This window comes from Myxocyprinus asiaticus, chromosome 28 (assembly GCF_019703515.2).
Source record: "Myxocyprinus asiaticus isolate MX2 ecotype Aquarium Trade chromosome 28, UBuf_Myxa_2, whole genome shotgun sequence".
Lineage (NCBI taxonomy): Eukaryota > Metazoa > Chordata > Actinopteri > Cypriniformes > Catostomidae > Myxocyprinus > Myxocyprinus asiaticus.
In genome coordinates, this window is record NC_059371.1 from 30,473,282 (window position 1) to 30,483,450 (window position 10,169).

Here is a 10,169-nt window from a genome sequence, read left to right on the forward strand (position 1 = left end):
CAACTGGGTTGTTAAGTCGCCTTTTTACTGTCTCATATTTCTCCCCTAGTGACATTCGAAGACTCCTGGTTAAAGAATCATGTTACAATAACCATATTCTGTTCTAACCAGTTGCGTAGCTTGAGCAAAGGCTTAAAAGATAGCGTACAACTTAAGAAAATAACTCTTTCCTTTTGACCCTTTTACATGTTTCAAGCAATGTATGTATCAAGAAGTTACATTCAAATGAGATATACACAAATCGAGTGTACATACAACAAAAATAATCTAACAACCTCTTATATGTATATAGAATCACTATTTAACACAAGTACAGCGCTTACGGACATATATATTCAAGGCTTAGACGATGAAATCAACCACCGAAATGAGCTGCATGCATGTTAACTCTTGACTGCATTCAGAGTAGTAGTGATGGGTCGTTCGTGAACGATTCGTTCATTTTGAACGAATCTTTTATGTGACTCAGAAGAACGAGTAGTCTCAGAGAGTGAATCGTTCATTTTGTGTTGGCCGCGCAAGTGCATTGTGCAACCTCCGTTCGTTTGTTCCATGAAAACCGCATAGGCGCTGTACAGGAAACAGAAATGATTAGTTCACCTCTCGAGTCTTCTGGTCCAAGTCGTTCGTTCTTTTGTCACGTGACAGCCGTGTACACTATGCATTGCTCACACAGGAAATGGAAATGATTAGTTCACCTCTCGAATCTTTTGGTCCAAGTTGTTCGTTCTTTTGTGACGTGACAGCCGTATACGCTATGCACCTACGGCTGTCAAGTGACAAAAGAACGAACGACTCGGGCAAGAAGATTTCAGAGGTGAACTAATCATTTCTGTTTCCTGTGTGAGCAATGCATAGTGTACACGGCTGTCACGTGACAAAAGAACGAACGACTTGGACCAGAAGACTCGAGAGGTGAACTAATCATTTCTGTTTCTCATAATTTGTCCTTGGCTGCATTATACATTTTTCCTTATTGGGACTATAATCAAAGTTTGCGTAAGTAGACGTGTTGGGGGGATTTGGCTATTGAAAATGTAACATTTTAATTTAATTCTGCTCAAATGAACGAAATGAACGAAATTACTTGAATAAAGATTTGTTCATTTTGCTGAACGAGACTTAAAGATTAGAAACACAAATGGGCATATACGACAGCACAACCATATTTTTGCATAATTATATTTATGTGGCCTGTTGTATGTAACATGATAATTTCCTGGTGAATGAACACTAGAGGAATGCTAAAACAACAATGACTTTTATTCCCTTTCACTCAAATCATGAGTAAAATGACAGATCATCAGTTCATAAATATTTACTTTTTGCCCTGTTCCTCACACAATGCCGTCTTATGACATATAAACACTTTTGCTATAGTGCATGACTCAGTTTAACATTTGCATTACATAACCAACTTCATTTACAAGCCTGTTTAAGTGTGATCAAATTGTATGGTAGCTCAACTGAAAGAGTGTTGCATATGCGATACAACGGACAGGGGTACAAGTCCTGAAGAGCACACGAGTGGACACATGAGCTGAAAGTGTCACAGAAGCACCACAAAATTATGTGGTTGCTTCAGAAAGCATGTTTTTCATGTCACATTTGCTTTTTATGACACTATTGGTTAGGTTTAAGGTTTAGGGTAGGGAGGTAGGTTTTGTTGATTCAAATCACAATAGAAAATGAACCTTAAAAACGTCATCTGTTCAGGAGAACATTTCACTTGCTTTTACAATGGACAGTGGACATTTCTCTTCTGAACTGCCCTGAGACATGCAATGAGCCCCATAATTTGTTTTTGCAAAAATGTTGCCACAGTCACACAAAATTTGTTGCATGGGAGAAGGCACTCACAAATTGCGATGTCAGAGCACCCAGCCCCCTGAGACATAGAGAAAGATAAAACATTTCAAAATAACCTTTGAAGAAAGTTAGTTATGTTGTTGATTTTGTTAATTGTTTTCTGAGGTTTGCTACCAAACCTTGTTGTTGAGCAGATGGATAAATTCAATAAAATTGAATATTTACTTAGACTCCATTATTTTTATTATCATTATTATCATCATTATCTCTGCTGGTTTTATAGTTGTTATTATAATTAATAGTTGCCCAACAACAACAATAATTCAGCAAATAGTGAATGGAAATTCATAGATCTGATTTAAATATGAAGGCAAATGTAGAAATACATGTACACATTTAATTACAAAAGCCTTTTGTTCTTATATATATATATATATATATATATATATATATATATATATATATATATATATGCAATGTGAATAATCATTTTTGACTTCATAACTGTCCAATCTGTAGATGCAGCAGACGTTTAGATTAAAGTTTAAGACAAAAATCATCAGTGTTTCTCACTTCGTGCTCATAGTTTTGAATGAATACATCACATTCAGCCAGGCAGTCACATACGGTCTAGTTACACAAATATTTCAATGTATCCGAAGCTCAAATCAGATCTAAAATTCCACCTCTGCAGATGGTCGTAACTCCACACAGCTGTCGTGCGACACTCTTGAAATGACTGACCTCTGGTGTCATCTGTTGTTTTGCAGAGAAAAGCGGCTTTAGTCCAGTAAGATGAAAGAAAATGATCTGCAAAAATGTGAGTACTTTTCAAGTTTAAATAAAATGGTGAGGAGTAAAAAGTACTATTTTTTCTTTGGAAATGTAATTATTAAATTATGAAAAATTATATTGGAGTGAAATTAACCGGTTGTTAATGTAATTAAGATAAAGGTTTTGTTTTTCGTTTTTTGATTTAATTCCTTAAACCATTTTTAGTCCCTTGTCATATACACTACCAGTCAAAAGTTTTGAAACACTGACTCAATCTTTATTATAATTTTTTTTTCACATTTTAGAATAAAAGTCATTAAAACTATGGAATAACATAAATGGAACTATGGGAATTATGTTGTGATAAATCAAAATAAATCAAAATCAAAATAAATCAAAACTGTGTTATATTTTAGCATCTTCAAAATAGTCACCATTTGCCTAGAATTTGCAGACCTGTACTCTTGACATTTTCTCATCCAACTTCTTGAGGTATCACCCTGGGATGCTTTTTAAACAGTATTGAAGGAGTTCCCATCTATGTTGGGCACTTATTGGCTGCTTTTCTTTATTATTTGGTCCAAGTCATCAATTTCAAAAACTTTTTTTTTAAATAAAATTTTTGATTTATAATTAAATAAATGAATATGGTGGCACAATTATATTTTTGTCTACAAAACTAATTTCAAACATTTAAGCATACGCCTTCAGATCAAAAGATTTTTAAGAGCATGAGAAACAATTCGGTCAAGTGTTTCAAAACTTTTGATTGGTAGTGTACTTAGAATTCAATAATGAAATAATGAAAGTGTAGCCACCAGTGTTGGCAACCTGACACTATGTTTGCGCGCAATGTGAGAGCATGTGTGTGTTTTTGTATGTGTGTGCATGTGGGTGACTTACTACATTATGACATGTGTGTGTCGCTAATAAACTGGGGGTATCATATTTTTCACATGGTGAAATGAAAAGCCCCAGGCACGACCACCAGGTGAGTGGATGTTTGTTGAGAGATTATTCTGGTCTGGACGACTTGGTGTGTGTGTAGTTAAAACTTGTTATGGACACACCCTTAGGTCAGACTTAGGAGCAGCACATGGCTATGTCAAACTCTCACACAAGGATGGAAGGAACTTTGCACCCGCCTTGCATGTGTAAGCAGGGATATCCTTGAGACAGCTTGACTTTGTGTATACAGTATGTGTTGTACCCACAAATGACACAGAACATTTTAATGTGATGTATATGCTTACCCAGAAGAAAAATTAATTGCTCATTTCAAACCATCTATTCTCATTGCTGTCTATGGGAAACAACTGAGATACTAACAAGATTTCTTTTCTTTCATATTTGCAAATCCGATCACTACTTCACTGCTGTAATGTTTCATCCAATATCCTCTTCCCCAGCCAAATTCTTACAGTGAAATGTGGAACTCGGCCCACTGATCTTCTCTGACCCTTCCTGTAAGGACACTCACAGACTGCCGTCGGTCACGTATAGCCATGGATTATGTGTCCTCTATAGTATTTGCACACACCCTCTTGCTACCATTGGCCACTGATGACGGCCTGACTCTTGTATTAATAACCGTCTGATAGTTTTTGACTGGAGGTGGGGGGACACTGGAATGAGGCGAGGGCTCTGAGATGTAGAGTTTGATTACCCTGAAATGCTTAACAGTTGTGGTATTCCAGGCAAGACTAAACCCCCTAGAGAACCCTGTATTAATAAAAGGCACATCAGTCTACACTTTCACCCAAGTGCACTTGGGCAAGTTGATCTTGATATTCATTCCTATGCCAGTCAGTGCTGAAGATTCAACTGGTCAATGTATTTATCTTAAAAATATTTTTCCAACAGTGTTTCTAGTGTTTCAGTTTTCCAGTTATTATTTGATGAATTACTGCTGATATTATCGATAGAAAATATACACACACATCTCTCATCTGCTTTCATCTGGCGGTAATAGTGTAATCTAAATTGCGACGCACAATTTTTGTGATTGAAGCGCAGTGTATAATGTATTATAATCTAATAATAATTGCCCCTCAGTGTTGAAGTATTTGACTGACTCTGTAGATGTATGTGATTGACAGTGTAGATCAGTAGTCCTTAACCTTTTTAACTCCAAGGCCCCTCATTGTCCAAGACAATATTCAAAGGCCCCCTTGCTGTACTTATGCTGTAATGATGATAAATGGCTTGTTTTCAAACTTAATTAACAGAAACTGGGAACATCAATTAGGGCTGGGAGAGATGGTTACAAAAATTACATTTCAATATTTTTCAGCCTATTGATGATATTCGATATATATTGTGTCTTGAAATTTATGTATTTGCTCTGAAATGGCTCAAAAGTGATTTTTTTTTTTTTTTTTTAATCAGAGGAACCATCATTTCATCCACTTCCAAACAGACATTGTAGCCAAGTACATTCAAAATGTAAAGGAATTGAATACAAATCTATTTAAAAATAAAAAAGGCATGTTTCCCCATAGCTTTTCATTAAATGAACACAAAGATTTATTATTTTGAGGATTAGATTTGTTTTATATAATAGTAATATATTTCTGTCCAATTACTTCACCTTCACCTGGAGCTTTCATTTTGACACTGAATGTGCAGTGTGTAGTTTACAACATTCTGCATCTGGTGAAACGCTGTCATCACCTTCTTTTCTGTTATACTGAGCCGTCTTTGTAAATGTTGTAAAAAACAGACCATGTTTACCTGTCTTTAATCACAGCCTTTTGTAGTTCTATAATGACATACAGTATGACCATATCGCCATTTAGGTGTTATTTTGATTAATAGTCTACTGATGCGCTCTTTATGAAACTTTGCATTGAAATCATCGCAATATTCACGATATTGCTTAATTTTATATCATCAGCAAAATCATTGCGATAATATCGTCAGTATTTGATATCTCGTCCTGCCCTAACATTAATACGTGAAAATAATTAAACACGATCAATTTTGTGATTCCAGAATCTTTAAGAACTGTATGTTCTTCATTAAAAAGATTTACATTTTTAGATTTATTATAGAAAGTTGGATTATCATATTATATCATATTTTATCTCATTTTAAATTATTTTAAGTTATCTAGAGGCCATCTTAGAAGTTTGCTGTGGCCCCCTTAGTTGAGATCCAGTGGTGTAGATGGTAGAGAAGCCCCAGGCTAAAATGAACAGATAAGGATACGACTAGGCGCCCTGGTCACTTTGTCTTCACTGTTCTAGAATTATGTTACCAACAAATAGGAGTTGTCCCTTTAGAATGGGGGAATCCATCAAGTCATTACATTTCCTGCCCAGATCTATAGGGACAAGATGTTTTCCTACCTTGAGTGATAAGGACTGTGTCAACATAAAGCTGTCCGAACGCTCCAAAGAAGCAGGAAGTTGGTAAACATTCTGAAGTCCTCTTATTCCTATTAGAATGCTCCTTAGGACTCAACTTATATAATGGGGACAGATAGAGTGGTCACATAAAATGGCATTCTGTAGATAAGAGCATACTCCAGGCATGTGATCATGCTGTACATTTAGTCGTGTTTACTTTTATTAGAATGGATTGATTTACGGTTTACTCACAGATGTCAACGTGAGACAGATTTAATCATAATGTAATCTTCAACCTTTATGAAACTGCTTTGACAATGTCATACAGTGATATTATTGGATCACTTGTCACTGTGAATTAGGGCTGGTTGTTGATACAGATTTCCCGATTTGATTCAATTCTGATTCACAAGCTCTCGATTTGATTTGATTTAGATTCGATATCAATTCATATGGGTATATTTCAGTTATAATGTCCCTTTTGCTTACATATGAAAGAAATTCTTTCCCAGCTAATGCTGTTAATTATACAGGGGACCTTCTAGGTACATTACGAAAACATTAATTTTACTATAGTTTATTAGTTTTTCATAATTTTGGTAACATTTTGGCTTTTAAAAAATGAAAAAATCCAAGTATTTAATCAATAAATAATATATTATTTTTCATATTTTTTTGTTACATGTTTATGGTTTAATTGCACAACTTGTAATATTTACAAGTATTTACATTGATGTGTTGAACAAACTGTCACTGTCTCTTTAAGAAAACCAGCATTTCTGTAAAGAGCGTCTGTAAATGTGCGCATATTAACAAGAGAGGACTCGAATGCTTTATTTCATCTGTGCTTTGCATGATTAGAAATAAATGTTTATTTTTTGTTGTTTTTGACAACTGACTGTAGAGAACAGGAAGGGTATTAAAATAGACATATTAAACAACTTTTACTCTCAAAACGCAGTGAAAGTATTTCACTGCTGAATACTCCACCACTATACTACACAATCTCTGGTGGGTGAAATCTAAACACTGACCAGTCAGTTGCCAAATACACTGTATTTTAGTCATGTAGTGCGAAATTTGGTTGCCAATACGAGGGATTTCCTCTCATTGTAGTTGAGGGTTGCAAATAGAGTAAAAGATCGATCTTGGGATTTAAGAATCGATATCGAGATTATTCAAATGAACATCGTGATTCGTAAAGCACAAGTCACTGGATTGTCATCACTAGACAATAAGGTGACAGAAAAATTAAACCATAGGGACTTGACGTACAAACACCTTTAGTTAATTATTATTTATTACTGTTATAATATTTAAGAAACATTCCAAAACTGAGAGTTAAAAATGAGAGGTGGTCTCCAATCAGTACAGGAAGCAATAAGTTATAAGAGTAACATGAAACATAGACCCCTGGTGTGATATTTATGTCCATTTCAAGTGTACTAGCCTAAACATATGAGTTAGAGCTGCATTTTACCCCCTTACCCTGACACTGGATTTCTCTATCTTTATCTCCATCAGTGACGACAACACACTCTCGTGGGATTCTCTGTACTCCCCTCCCTTGGTCGGTGTGGCCTGAACCCTGACATTTTACATTCTTTACTTACTCTGTTCTGCAGTGAGAGAATCTAACCATCGAAGTGAGGTGAGGGAAAAGTCGATGAGCCTTGCAGGTGCGACAACACTCACAGAGGGCAGACAAGATGAGAAAACACCCTGCAGCCTTGGGTGGGAGTGAGGATATATGTGTGTGTGTATTTAATCTCTGACTCCTTGTGTCTCACACACTCACACAGACACAAACAAAAACCGAGATCTTCTTGATTGCTCTTTTGACTGGCTTTGACTTGGACTTGGTCACACTAACAAAAAAGTACTATAATATTACCATGTTTTTGGACTTATGCCATGGTAATACAATGTTTTTTGGACATGTAATATGTTTTTAAACAAGTATCATGGTAATACCATGTTTTTGGACATGTACCATAGTAATACCGTGTCTTTTGACAAGTACCATGGTACCTGTATGTTTTTTTTTACATTTACTATGGTAATACTATGTTGTTGTTTTTTTTTTTTTTTTGTTTTTGTTTATAAATGTACCATGGTTATTTCATGTTTTGGACATGTACCATGGTAATATGATGTTTTTGGACATGTTCTGTGGTGATACCAAGGTTTTATGAACATGAACCATGCTAATACAATGTTATTTTGACGTACTATTGTGATGTTTTTATTTATATATTTTTTTACATGTACCATGGTTATACCATGTTTTTAAACAAGAACTGTACCATGTTAATAACCTACCATTTTTTTTTTTTTTTTATTGTATGCTTTTTGAACATACTGTATACTATGGTAATACTATTTATGTAACATGGAAATGCCATGTTTTTTGTGCAAGCACATGTTCTATGAATGTATGGTGATAAAGTTTTTTGAACACGTGCCTAAGTAATACCTTGGTTTTTGTACAAGTACCATGGTACTTGCTTGCTTTTTGAACTTATACCTTTGTAATACCTGTACCATGTTTTTCAAGGACAAGTACCATGGTAATTCCCTTTTTTGGACAAATACCGTGGTTTTTGCATGCTCTTAGAACATATACCATGGTAAGGCTATGTTTTTAGACATATACGATGGCGATACCATGTTTTTTTTTGGACATGTGCTATGGTGATACCATGTTGTAATTCCAAGTACTATGGTATTAACATCAGACATCATCATCATGCCATTGTGCTGTCACAATTGTGCTGTCACAATTGTGCCTTTATTTTTTTGAACATGTACCATGGTAATGCCATGTTTTTTTTGGACATGTGCTATGGTGATAGCATAGTATATATCAAAGTACAAAGTAGTATGGTATTACCATCAGACACCATCATTGTGCCATTGTGCTATCACAGTGCTTTTTTTGTAAGGGCATGGTCAGATTTTCCTGGAAAGCACCAACACTGACAAACATATTGCTTTATTGTAGTCTTGTGAAAAGTACAGATCTGAGTGACTGGTAATGCACATTTCTTTACTAGTCAAGAAATAACAGACCAATAATGATTCATAGACATATTTTTCCTGCACTCACCATTCCTTTCAGATAATGCAAGACATATATTGTTTTCCTTTTGTCCTAATGGCAGTTTGCTCCTCAGTCTCTGTTGTTTGTTTTTTTGTACCAGACTCATTTGTCCTTGTTCTGTTTATGTTGTCTTGTGGGTGGTGTTGTCATTCATTTCTGATTTACAGAACATATTTAGCATGAGTGTGAGCTGGAATGTCCTTGGTGGATTTGTTGGGGGGTAACGGGAATGGGTGGGACAATAACGTCCTGTGATTATCAGACTGGATTGTGGCGGCTCTCATGATACTTGAAGACTTAAGCCATGCTGTCTGTTAAGATTACATAACTGGCTGCAAACAGGAAAATGTCAGGACTGCAGTCAAAGGTTTTTATTCATGTTTGTATCAAACAAAACATGATTTGATTAATGAACTGCATTCTACACCTGATGTGTCATATTACTTCTATTGGTGTTATGTTATTGATTGTGGAATTGTGTTGAGTTTGACATTTCCTATTGGCTGATCAGTAAATTATGGACACCTAATAACTTTCACACGTTATCTATAAGAAGACCAAATAAGATGAGGAAGGTTTTTGGCCAAAACATTTGTTTTTAAATCCCCTGCTGCTAAATAATAAAAAACTTTTTTCTATAGACATTTTCAGAGGGCAGACCTTCTCTTATTTTGATTTATGTGTGTATACAATTATGTTCTGAGTTTTTAGAACATAATTTTCTTGTTTTTTTGCAATATATTTTCTGAGTAGAGTCTTGATCTCTTGGTCTTAGTCAGGAGACCTCTTAAGATAAGTATGTGCCTGGTCTGGATGTTATTGCTCATTGTCTCAGTTAGGGTTAGACATAGGTTAGGGTTACGTTAGGGTAAAGTGAGGTTAGGGTTAGGGTTAGGCTTAGAATTTTATTACTTTAACCACTAGTCAAAGTGGTATCTTTTCATGGCCCAGCAAGCTTTTTTTGCCCTATTTATGCTGTGTAATTTATTATAATTATTATTATTATTATTATTATTATTATTATTATTTTATTATTATTGAAGGTTCCAATAAAGGATAGTGAAATAAATTATTTGAAATTTCTGTTTTGAAAAACTGAAAACTTTGAAAATATAGTGTATTTATTTATTTAT

At 35.0% G+C, this 10,169-nt stretch overlaps 1 long non-coding RNA gene across 1 annotated transcript; it reads left to right on the plus strand.

Moving 5' to 3' along the window:
- The first annotated feature begins 851 nt into the window (after positions 1–851).
- LOC127418704 (uncharacterized) lies at positions 852–8,574 on the plus strand. The gene is made up of 3 exons (XR_007893535.1): positions 852–915; positions 2,580–2,629; positions 7,458–8,574. It is a non-coding gene; the product is annotated as an uncharacterized LOC127418704 (long non-coding RNA).
- Positions 8,575–10,169: the final 1,595 nt, after the last annotated feature.